Here is an 11,334-nt window from a genome sequence, read left to right on the forward strand (position 1 = left end):
CCAGGGGAGAGGTTAGATCTTCATCCCAAGAGCAGTGGGGCCACAGGAGGGTTTTAAGCAGCTGAGGGACTTGGGTTTTTAAAGATGGCTCTGACTGCTGTAGGAGAAAGGATTGTGGGGCCAGGACGAGGCAGTTGAAAGCCCACTGGATAAGTTAGATGTTACTTTGTCCAGGGAATTTGCATTTAAGCCCCCCAACCTCGCCCTGGGGCTTAACAGTAGTTTATGCACAAAGGAAATATGGTTTTTAGTGGCAAAACCTCATGTGATCTCAGTTACACTGACAGAGCTTCACTCCCTAGACACGGAGAGATGGCCAAAATACACAGGAACATTTCTACAAGTTCCAGAACAATAGCTATTGTATCAATCCCTTTTTTGTACAAACCAAAGCAAATATTCCCACACAGGGACAGCTGTGTGTTTGTACAAGCAGAGGAAAAGGTCAGGAAGGACAGACACCCAGCCAGGAACCGTTCATCTCTGGGGAGAAGGACCAGAAAGGCAAGGAGGAGACCATCACTCCGGAATTTTCCGCATTTCTGTGCTGTTGCAATGCTAATCTTGGGCTCCTATTTCACACCTTCCAGCCTTGCGTTAACTTCCGGTTTAGAGGAAATATGGACGATGGAGGAAAAAGCTGAATGACAGCCAGAGGCAGCAAGAGACAAATCTAGAGGGTAGGGCTTTCCATGGAATGCCTGGCCCAGTCTCTCCATCGGTCACTGTCACAGAAAGAGGGGCACTAGCTTAGAACCGCAAGGACACACCGTCAGACCCGATGCATGGTCCTGGGCTGAATACCGCTGTGCATGACCCAGCTGTAAAGGACAATTTGGGGTTAACTGGGAAAATCTTAATAAAATCTTGTTTTAGATAATTTTCTGAGATGGAAATCACCAACCGATTAAAACAGGTCATAAAACAGCATATTTTGTTTTGTTCCCAGAATGAAATCACATTAAGATCATTGTCAGCTTCTCCTAAGAACAATAAACATTCTTCTCTAAAACCACAGCCGGTCATCATCCCGTAATCTATCTGGTCCTATGAGGTCTCTGTTGGGAAAAGGAAACTGTGAGGAGAGTGCGCACATGCTCACGCCTGGTGAAAGATCCAGAAGGCTCTGGCATTGGACCAGCGATGATGTCTGAGAGGCGGGCATGTGATGATTCTGTTTATTTTTGCTTGTTTATATTTTCTAATTTTCTTCATGCACATGTTCTCTTTTTGTAATTTAAAAATATCTTTAAAAATACACATGCATTATCGGTGCTTTTTATTTTTAACTCTCAAGTCAAAAGAAGTGATAGATGGCAGCCCGAGACTCCTCACCTGCCTCTGTCAGACCCTTCACTCGGCTGCGCAGGGCCTTTCAAAACCTATGTGAGGTCTCGGGTGGCGGTGCGCCCCTGAGCCGTGCGCCCTGGCTTTGCCCCAGCGGCGCTGTGGGGCCAGTTGTGCGTGTCATTTGCTCTTGTCTCTGGCGTCCCACCTGCATTCCCCATGCGATTCCCCGGGTTCAGATCACCTGGTGCAGCCTGATTGCACCCATTGCAAAGGCGCTGGTGGTCATGAACACCCGGAGCTTCTGGCAGCCAGGGGAGTGGTCCCTGGCAAGGTGCTTCCTGCTGTAGCCGAGCCGGCTTCGCGGGCTCTCAGAGCGCGGTTGGAGCACGTTGGACGACAGGACAGGGCCAGAGGTGGGACGGGAGGCCAGCAAGGCAAGCCGTAGAGCAGGTGCTCCACTGTCTTGGTGCTCCGAGTCGACCAGACTTGGGCTCAGGTCCCAGCTCCTCCACTCTCAAGTTGGAAGGGACGACCGGCAAGGCGTTTCAGATTCCCAAGCCTTGCTTTTCTCATCTTCCAAACCAGGGCGATGGCAGCTCAGCTCCCTGACAATGCCACCTCCCACCACCTCTCCTCTATAAAATGTGGGCCATGGTCCCCACCGGGCTGCTCTGAGGAGTGAATGAGGTGCTGTGTGTGCGTCCTTTCCTCTGGCACCGGCCGTTCAAGTTCTCGTAGGGACTATCGCAGCGACTAGCAATTTTCATTCATTTTGGTTTAATTCAAAGTCTAGCTGCCCATGACAACTAAATTCAAGGCTTACTCCTTGATTAGATCTTGGATTTTAAAAAACCCAACGACCGGGGCTGGCCCCGTGGTCGAGTAGTTAAGTTCGCGCGCTCCGCTGCAGGCGGCCCAGTGTTTTGTTGGTTCAAACCCTGGGCGCGGACCTGGCACTGCTCATCAAACCACGCTGAGGCAGCGTCCCACATGCCACAACGAGAAGGACCCACAACGAAGAATATACAACTATGTACCGGGGGCTTTGGGGAGAAAAAGGAAAAAAAATAAAATCTAAAAAAAAAAAAAAAACCCAATGACCTCTAAAGGACATTATTGGGATAATTGGGGAGATTTGAATGTGGACTGTGTAATAAATCGTGTAATTGTATTGAAATTAAATTGGGTAAGACAGCGGTACTGTGCTTGCCCAGGAGTGGCCCTTAACCTTAGGAGATGCTAGGTGAAGAGTTCACGGGTGAAGTTTAGTGATGTCTGCACAGTACTTTCAAAGAGGTTAGTCAAAGAGAGAGAGAGGAGGCCCAATGGGAAAGCAGCACCATTGGGTGCTTCCAGGTGAAGGATACATGGGTGTTCATCACAGTATTCTTTCTACTTTTCTGTAGGTTCAATTTTTTTTTTTTCCCAAAAATAAAATGCTATCAATTTTCTAAGAAAATTGAGTCTGGCTTTCTTGTTGCGTGAGGAACAGGGCTGGAACTTTTCTCCCCTTTTCTTCTCTTCCTCCTGTATTGCTCTCAGGATCCCCAGCTAAGGTAGGCTGCTGTGGGTTATACAGACGTCATGGGCCAGTCTGGGAACCTCCCCACTTGTCTTAATTCTGTTCCCAGGGACAACTGCCAGGTGTCCCCACCCCATCCTTGCCGGGCTGGTCCAACCTGGATACTGGTTCAGGATCGTGTCGCTTTGGCCATTGCTGCCCACTGCCCTCCAGCCGACCCTCTGAGCAACGTCCTCAAGCAAAAGCCCACACTCTGAGCAGAGCGGTCAATAACTCCACCTAATTTAGATGGATTTGACTAGACCACCTCCACTGAGTCTAGAGGTGGGCTGCTCAGAATTAGGAGGACGGTCACAGTGCCTTTGAGACTCTGTTAAAACTACAGAACTTCTCCCATAAAAAACACACACACAGGGCTGGCCCCGTGGCCGAGTTGTTAAGTTCTCATGCTCCGCTGCAGGCGGCCCAGTGTTTCGTTGGTCTGAATCCTGGGCGCAGACATGGCGCTGCTCATCAAACCACGCTGAGGCAGCGTCCCACATGCCACAACTAGAAGGATCCACAACGAAGAATATACAACTATGTACCGGGGGGCTTTAGGGAGAAAAAGGGAAAAAAAAGCACAACCACACACACACATTTTGCATGTCGTGTCAAGGAGCTGGTGGAAGGTGTGACAGCCACCTGCTGGCCCTAGGTTAAAATCTGATGGGCTAGCAAAAATTGGAAACAACCTAAATGTCCATCAACTGGTAAATGGATAACAAAAGCAATATAACCTTAGAATGGAATGCTATTCAGCAATAAAAAGGAACTATCTAGAGACACATGCTATGACATGGATGAACCTCGAAAATATGCTCACAAGGGACCAGCCTGATGGTTAAGTTCACACGCTCGGCTTTGGCCACCTGGAGTTCACAGGTCTGCATCCCGGGTGTGGATGTGACCTACACACTGCTCATCAAGCCATGCTGTGGAGGCGTCCCATATACAAACAGAGGAAGACTGGCACAGAAGGTAGCTCAGTAACAATCTTCCTCAAGCAAAGAGAGGAGGATTGGCAGCAGATGTTAGCTCAGGGCCAATCTTCCTCACACACACACAAATATGCTCAGGAGAAGAAACTGGACATAAGAAACCACATATTGTATGGTCTATTTTTATGAAATATCCAGAAAAGGCAAAACTACAAAGAGAGAAAGTAGATTAGTGGTTGCATGGGGTGGGGACAGGAACTGACAGTGAATATACACGAGGGATCATACTGGAGTGATGAAATGTTTTAAAACTGATTTATGGTGATGGTTGCATAACTTGGTAACTTTACTAAAAGTCACTAAATTGCACATACGAAAAGGATGAACTATGTGGTATGCAAATATGCCTCAATAGTGTTATTTTTAAATGTCACTGGGCTGGAACGTATTGACTAAAGGTTTTGGGTTTTTTTTTTTTTTTTCCAAAGACCCTTGTGTTGGAAATGCCAGCCCACTTCTAGCAGACACACAGGCCCCGTAACCAAACTCGCACCGTCTTCTCCCTGCCCTCGGCTCCTTTGCCCTCAGACCCCATCACGTGTTCGTCCCGCCCTGACTGGGCTGTCGTCCCTCAGGGGAGGGAGGGGTGTTGTCCCGTCTTGCTCACCGCTGTGTCCCAGGACCTACGAAGGGAAGCTGCTCTCTGAATACTTGTCCAACGAGTGAAAGAAGAAACGAATGGCGTCATCCCCCCTTGGGGAGGTGGCTGCCCTTTTACAGGATCATCAAATATCTGACCACTTTTTTCTCCCAGGGAAGGGAGCGAATATCTTTATCCCTCAGGAGAGCATTAAACTCTGCTTGTTGTGTTGCTGGTTTGCAACCTTGTCCTTGCTCCCTGGAACTGCTTGCTTTAGAGTGGTTTGGACGTTGGTGCGTGATGTTTGTATCACTTATCGAAGGCCGACTCTGTGCCGGGGGCCTCGCGTGTATAACCTCATTTAGCCCTTGTGACAGTTCTACGGACTGGGGACTATTATTATCCCCAGTTTGCATATCAGACAGCCAAGACCCAGACAGGTTAAGACAGTTGCCCAAGGTCACACAGCTGGTCAGAAGCGGAGCCAGGAGGTGAACCCAGGGCCTTTATGCCCAAGTCCAGGCATTTGAAGGTAAACACAGATCATTCTGTCCTCCCGAGGGGGCACACACCTCTGGGTTGTGCAACAGACGGGAGCGGAAAGACATGAGTCAGACGTAGGGGTGGGAGCGGAAGCTTCCTGAACCCCTTGTTGCCACCTGTTTCAATGCCTAGCAACTGCATCTTGGGTAATTTTGAGGACGAGAAAATAGGTGCTTTATCAACCCCAGGGAATGGCATTGCTCCTTCAGCTAGGGGTCCTTTCGTTGCCCCGGGGCTGTTTTTTACCTCTCCCTGCCTCTCGTGTCTCAGATACACTCTGCGCCTCTGCTTCTCTCTTGCAAAAACTGCTGCTTCCTCGGTTCAAGTCGGTGGGGCATCCAAGTCTCCCCATTTCCAACCCTGTGTGCTGGCGCCACCTGGTGGCCAGACTTGGGAGCACACCAGCCGCCCTCTGAGAAGCCCCGGGGTGAGGCAGGATTTGGGGAGACCAATGTCTTCCAGCCCTTCTCTCGTGGACAAAATAACAACACTCTTCAGGGTTCAGATTCTCCAGAGGCGCTCAAGCTACCTCTCTGCATGCCGCCTTAACTGTTTTATTTAATTATAAACTATTTCATTAAAGGAAATAACGTAACCCCCCAGGTCTGACGGATGTTACATTTTGCTATATTTCCATCGGCTCTCTGTAGCTTTAATAAAATGAGAGCTCTAAGCCCCATTCCTCTGGCCCTCCTCTCGAGAGCCATCTCCATGCAGAAGTTGGAAGTCGGAGTGTATCAATTTCTTGTCGTGTTTTTACTTCAACTACACATGTATGTATCCATAAACAGTGTGTCGCATATGGGCATTTTAATATGTAAACAAATGGTGCACTGCACATATCCTTTTCTTACTTTTTCTTTTTCACTCAGCTCTGGCTTCTAAGATTTATAGACATGGATATACACAGTTCCAGTGCATCCATTTTTATCTTTTGTACAATATTCCACAGTGGGACTAAATAATGGTTTATCCATTCCCCTAGTGACAGAAAATTAGGTTTGATCTCTATTTTTAATACTACAAGCAGTGTCTCCTTGTGCGCATGTGTGGGTCCCTCCCGGACAGGCTTTGCACCCACCTTGGCATGAATGAGTTACAGGGGGGCAGACAGAAAGCGCCCGGGGCGGCCAGAGCCCGGGGCCCTCCGCTCCTCCAGCACCTCCTCGGCTCACCCCGGGGGACGGTACCCAGACTCCTTCGCTTCATGTGCCACAACGTGATAAAGACTTGACAAGGGGAATTTCTGGGTTGCAGGGCACACACATCTTCAACTTCACCAGGTCTCTCCAAACCGGTGTTGTCTTCTACTTCAGCACACTAACTGACTTCAGGGGCTCTCGTGCCCCCAAGAGATCTGAGTGACTGCCATTTCCTGGTGGCTTAGGAACAGGGAGCATACAGCCGTCTATCCATTCCACAAATATTTAGCGACATCCGCTGTGGCATGAGTTAGACAACCCTTGTCTCCGGCCCGGGAAGCTCACCAGGGCGGAATCGGGCTCCTTCCACAGCTCTTGACGACACACCCCCTTCCCCACCACGCGTAAAGCACAGTCACGAGCCTGAAGGGTGCAAAAGAGAAGGGTCACCCTTGGCCTCTTTGCAAGGGCGTGATGGTTAATTTTACGTGTCCGCTTGATTGGGTCACAGGGCGCCCATGTATTTGGTAAAACATTATTTCTGGGTCCGTCTGTGAGGGCATTTCTGGGCAGGATCAACATTTGAATCGGTGGACTGAGTAAGCAGACGCTCTCCCCAGCGTGGGTGGGCCTTGTGCGATCCGTTGAAGGTGTGAACAGAACGAAAGGCTGTTTTCAGGTGTGACATTGGACTTCTCCTGTCCTGGGACTCCTGTTGGTTTTCCTGGGTTTGGACTTCTCAGCTTCACCACCATCACGTGAGCCAATTCCTTAAAATAAATCTCTTATATATAAATATTCGTACATCTACAGCCTGTTGGTCTGTTTCTCTGGAGAACCCCAACTAAGACAAGCAAGGGAAGCCTCTGTTTTGCAGGTGAAGAAGTTGAGATGCACAGATGGTAAATAACGTGCCCAAGGAACTCACCGTAAGAGTAGAAAGTGCCGGACCCAGGAAAGCTGCTTCAGCGCCACCCCGGCTTTGTCTCACAGCATTTGCTGCCATCTGAAGTGATAACGGCAGCGCGTGGATCACCTGCTTATTGTCTCTCTACCGCAGCCCCGGGCGAGGAGGCCCCCTGTCTGTCTTGCTCGCTCTGACACAGTGCCGGCACATGGGCGGTGCTCAAAGAATGCTTGGTGAGTGAATGAGCGAACGACCTGAGGTGGTGAACCGGGGCTGAGCAGGCTAGCCGGGCAGAGTGAGGACGGGTGCAGACAAGGAGACTGCGCTGGAGGAGAGCGGGAGACAAGACTGCCCACTCTGTACATTCTGAGCTTTCGAGACGGCCCCACAGAGCAGTCCTCACTCAGTTGCCTGTGCTAGCGGAGGGAGGGGCGTCATGGTGCTCAAAAGCCAGCACGTGACAGGGGGGTGCATATTGGGTCCCTTTGTGGAGGGCCCTTTCCTCATTCACCTGGTTTACACCATGGGATGCTGTCCCCACTCCAGGCCACAGATGTTTGGATGGAGGGGCACCTGATCCAGGCGGGGCTGATCCAATCCGTTCCCTGGGAGTCTGGAATTGGGGCTGAGAGAGCGAGGGGGGAGAAGAAGAAAGTGAGTGCAGGGTCTCTCTCTGGGTGCCTGGACCGGCTGCTGTTGCTCAATCTCCTGGCAGAAGCAGAAGCTGCGGCTGTGCAGAAAAGAATGGAGCAGATCCACAGAGGGAGGGGGATGAGAGGGAAGGAGGGAGAGAGGCGGGCACTGCGGTCCTGGCTTAAGTCCCTCCCTTGGCCCCTGGGCTCCCTGCATGTGGGGACTGTGAGACCCTCCTGGGCCTGATGCTCCAGCTCCCTTTGCTGCTTAATCCAGCCCTGGTGTTTCCTTTAGCCTGAAACCTACCCTCCCTATGGATGCAGTTCAATAACCACCTTCTCCAACCTCGGATTTGGACATCAGCGGTGCGTGATCAATCTGGGCAGCAGATTTTTTCCCCTCCCCATGAAGTTTTGCTTATTAAGTGGGTTGGCAGTCCTCGAGCCCACACCCATTGGGAGGTCAAAGCGGGTGACTGGGTCCCGGGGGAGAAGTCAGTTTTGGATTAAACATATTCTGCAGAGAACTCACGAGTGAACCACTGAGACTCATGGAAATCAATGACCTGAAGGTCACGCAGCCTGCAGTGGTGTGGCTGGGTTCCAAGCCAGGTCAGTCTTTCCTGAGCCCAGCTCTTGGTGACCCATTTGTGATTGGTTTGGGGGCTGGAGGTGGCACTTGCTTAGGGAACAATAGTGAGAGACTGGAGTTGGGTGGATAAGCACAAAGAACAGGAAACTTCTCCAGGTTTTTCAACAGCGGCAGTAGCAATATCATCGGGGCGTTTTTCAACAATATTGTGTTTATGAAGAATTCTCCTTGGGGCAGCTGGTAAGCCTCAGGTGACATTGGTAGAGCTTGGAGGAAAGAAGCTTTGAGGGACTGCAAAGGTGCGATGGAAGAATATTTATCTGTATCACCCCCACCGCTGCACTGATCACCCCAGACTGCAGTGCTGGGACTTACTCCTACCTACCAGATAGGAGCCCTGGTGGGGGGGTGCCGAGTCTTTCTTACCCACTGGAAACCTCTAGTGGGGACAAGCACAGCGCCTGACACAGACGACGCCCTCCACCACTAGTGGATGGATGAGTGCCTTTCCAACTTGAGTAGAACAGACCATAGTGGTCCAGGCGTTCAAGGAGAGAACTTTCCAGAAATCTTACCTCCTACACCAACCGCCCCTTTCTACCTCCCAGGTTCCCATCCTGCTCTGCACACCTGTCTCACAGCACTCACATCCCACAGCGCGACCACATGTGGACTCATCTGTTCTGCCCGAGGCCTCTGCTAAGGTGCCTCTGTCACTCCTCAGCTCGGGTGACCCTCGGGCAACCCTGTAAGTCAGGGACGATTGTTCCAACCATTCCACGAATGGGGAGCCTGAGCCTGGACAGGTGGAGCACCTGCCTACAGTAATATATGGGGTCATACTAGGGGCAGAATTTGAGCCCAGGCAGTTTGTCTAAGAGGCGGGAGAGAGACAGGCAGGTCAGTGGGGCAGGGGCTCAGGTGGGGCCTGAGTCTCCATCCCGGTTCCACCACTGTCTACTTGTGTGGTAAGTTCCTTGGGCACATTATTTAACCTCTTTGGATCTCAACTTCTTTTCCTGAAATTTGGGATTTCTACTGTTGCTTCACAAGGGCCACTTTAGAACTAAATGAGAAAATGACTGTGGCATGCCCAGAACCTGGCACTTAGCGAGCATGTAATAAATGAAATAATATAGATTAATGTCATTTTTGAAAACATGTAGGAGCCAGCCCTGATGGCCTAGTGGTTAAAGTTCGGTGACATCACTTCTTCAGTGGCCAGGTTTGTTTCCCAGTATCGGAACCACATCACCCGCCTGTCAGTAGACACGCTGTGGCAGCGGCTCACACAGAAGAACTAGAAGGACCTACAACGAGGATGTACAACCATGCCCTGGGGCTTTGGGGAGGGGAAAAGAGAGGAAGACTGGCAACAGATGTTAGCTCAGGGCAAATCCTTGTCTAAACACACACAAAAAAGTTACTGTTAAAAAACCACGTCATATTCTATAAAAAGCATATGAATCTGCAGCATTAGAAAGCAAATCTGTGGTTGATGGGAGGGAGCATGAGGGGAGAGATGAGAGGGAAAGACGACAAAATGGCAAGAGGAGACTTTTGGGGGTGAAGGATGTGTTTGCTATCTGGATCGTGGTGATGGTTTTGTGGGTGTACACACACATCGAAACTTACCACACTGTACACTTTAAATATATGCAGCTTGTTATACATCAACTTTACCTCAGCAAAGCTGTTTGAAAGCCTATGGAATATTCCATAGCTATTAAGATTTCATAGAAATAGGGGCTGGCCCCGTGGCCGAGTGGTTAAGTTCTCTTGCCCTGCGGCAGGTGGCCCAGTGTTTCATTGGTTCGAATCCTGGGCGCGGACATGGCACTGCTCATCAAACCACGCTGAGGCAGCGTCCCACATGCCACAACTGGAAGGACCCACAACGAAGAATATACAACTATGTACCGGGGGGCTTTGGGGAGAAAAAGGAAAAACTAAAATCTTAAAAAAAAAAAGATTTCCTAGAAATAAATCGTGTATCATCGTATGCAAGATAACTAGAAAGGAGAACACCAAACACCAGGGACCCCAGGAGAGCCCCTCTCTGCAATAAGGACACTGCTAAAACTTGGATGAGAGCCGGGCATGTATACAGTTGGCATTTTAAATAACCTAGGTTTTTGCACTTTTCATGTTGTCATTACTTTTTGTGACCCTCCGAAGGTGACAGAGGTGGTAAACGAGAGTCGGGGGTGGAACCCACGTTTCTGAGTCCCGGCCGGCAGCTCACCGGCGCCCTCTGGTGCCCCCCTCGGCGCGAACAGGTCTCCCCGTCGGTCCGCGTGGGGCCGCCTCGCCTTGCGGGAATCCGAGGCTCTCGGGGAGACGGGCGCGGACCAGGGGGCGCTGTCTCTGGTCCTGAAAATCCCAGCCGGCCGCCAAACCGACGGGCGGAGGCCCGGCTACCGCAGGAGCGCCCGTCCAGGGCTTTCTCGGTTGCTCTTTCAAGTTACGACGGCTTAAGGAGTCAAGCTGGTGGTTTTGAAAGTTTTTGATTAACATCTTAAACATCGCAGGCAATGCTCCAAGAGAGCGATGACAGAAAGAGCAAAGGGGAATGGACGACGTAAGGACCAGGGGCGTGGAGAAGAGGCCAGCCTTCCAGCCACAGGGATGCAAGATGGCAGCCACCACGGGCTCGGGCAATTGATGCAAACCGAACAATCAGCCTTAAAACGGAATGCGGATCTAAATACCCCGAAACACTCCCCTTTGCGAGATTTGCAACAAAAATGAATATGAATGGAGTTAGCTCTAATGCAGGGGTCACCCAAGAGCCATCTCAGTGCCAACAAAATGGCAGAACCTGTGTAGAATTGCAGTTGTCCCACAAGAGCTTCAGCGCCCAAGGAGGTGTACAGAAAGTAGGAAACTCCCTCAGCCGCCCGAAGGACAGTATGGCAGCAATTAATAAGGATGAAAGCACAGGCTCGCCACCGCCCTCCCCCCAGTTCCGATTTAAGCAGTCTGCATTTTCCACAGTAGGAAATTCTCTAGACAGGTCTTGCAGATCTCAGAGTACTGGCAGTTCCCATTCAAAGGCAATTTCTCTTAAGATACTGTAAATGATA

The sequence above is a fragment of the Equus przewalskii genome, chromosome 26 (assembly GCF_037783145.1).
Source record: "Equus przewalskii isolate Varuska chromosome 26, EquPr2, whole genome shotgun sequence".
Classification (NCBI taxonomy): Eukaryota; Metazoa; Chordata; class Mammalia; order Perissodactyla; family Equidae; genus Equus; species Equus przewalskii.